Consider the following 872-nt stretch of genomic DNA (forward strand, 5'->3'; position numbering starts at 1 on the left):
AATCAATTTAACACATCCTTTCTGAATAAAAGTATTAATTTATTTCAAAATACTGACCCCAAACTTTTGAATGGCAGTGTATACTTGAATCCGTTTCTGTATAAAATATCTTTTCTAGTCATACTCCTGTTTTTCACCAGCAATAAAAGCTCTGCAGCTGTTTCTTGACCCATTTGTGGTTAAGCACCAAAGAACTGACTTGGCTCAGTATTCAGTGTTAGTCCTCAATCGTAAGCATGCTTAACACACATATGCGCAGACTAGGTGCATAAAAAGTCTATTTTTAACTCCCTGAGCAGTCTTCAGTTGAAGACTTTGGTTAAGTCCAGTGGGATATAAAGTATATCTGCACATTTCTAACATGTCTGTTTGGTTTCCTTGTAGGTTTTGCTTGACAATGGCAAGATTTCTGGTGTTTGCGCTGCTGACTCTGTTGTCCTTCTCTTCTCACACGCGAGCCGAAATCTTCACATCAATTGGTACAATTCCTCTTAGTTGCATGAAAATCAGCCGGTGTTTAAATTCTGATTAAATTACATGCAGAAAGTGATCAAAGAACACACCCTTTATATGGGACTGGCTGGCTTTGCCGAAGGACTCTAAAACTTGTGCCTTTTTGGTCATTTTTTCATGCTAAAATTTTGCCTTCTCTTTTCATAGGCCAAATGACAGACCTGATATTTACAGAGAGGAAGCTTGTCAAGTCCCTGAAAGAATACATTGAAGCAGAAGAGATGAAACTTGAAGCTGTGAAGAGGTGGATCTTGCACGACGATGCTTTTTTGATATATGACTACACATGAACCCGTGACTCATTTGTGTGTTTCTGTCCATCTGCTGGCTTCAGCTGGGCTAATAAACTGGATATGTTG

The 872-nt window shown here is 38.9% G+C and overlaps 1 long non-coding RNA gene across 1 annotated transcript; it reads left to right on the plus strand.

Annotated features, from left to right (window-relative positions):
- Positions 1–383: 383 nt before the first annotated feature.
- Positions 384–872, plus strand: LOC107736045 (uncharacterized). The gene is made up of 3 exons (XR_001639574.1): positions 384–479; positions 661–757; positions 848–872. It is a non-coding gene; the product is annotated as an uncharacterized LOC107736045 (long non-coding RNA).

The sequence above is a fragment of the Sinocyclocheilus rhinocerous genome, unplaced genomic scaffold (genome assembly GCF_001515625.1).
Source record: "Sinocyclocheilus rhinocerous isolate Xijiao unplaced genomic scaffold, SAMN03320098_v1.1 C36452699, whole genome shotgun sequence".
Classification (NCBI taxonomy): Eukaryota; Metazoa; Chordata; class Actinopteri; order Cypriniformes; family Cyprinidae; genus Sinocyclocheilus; species Sinocyclocheilus rhinocerous.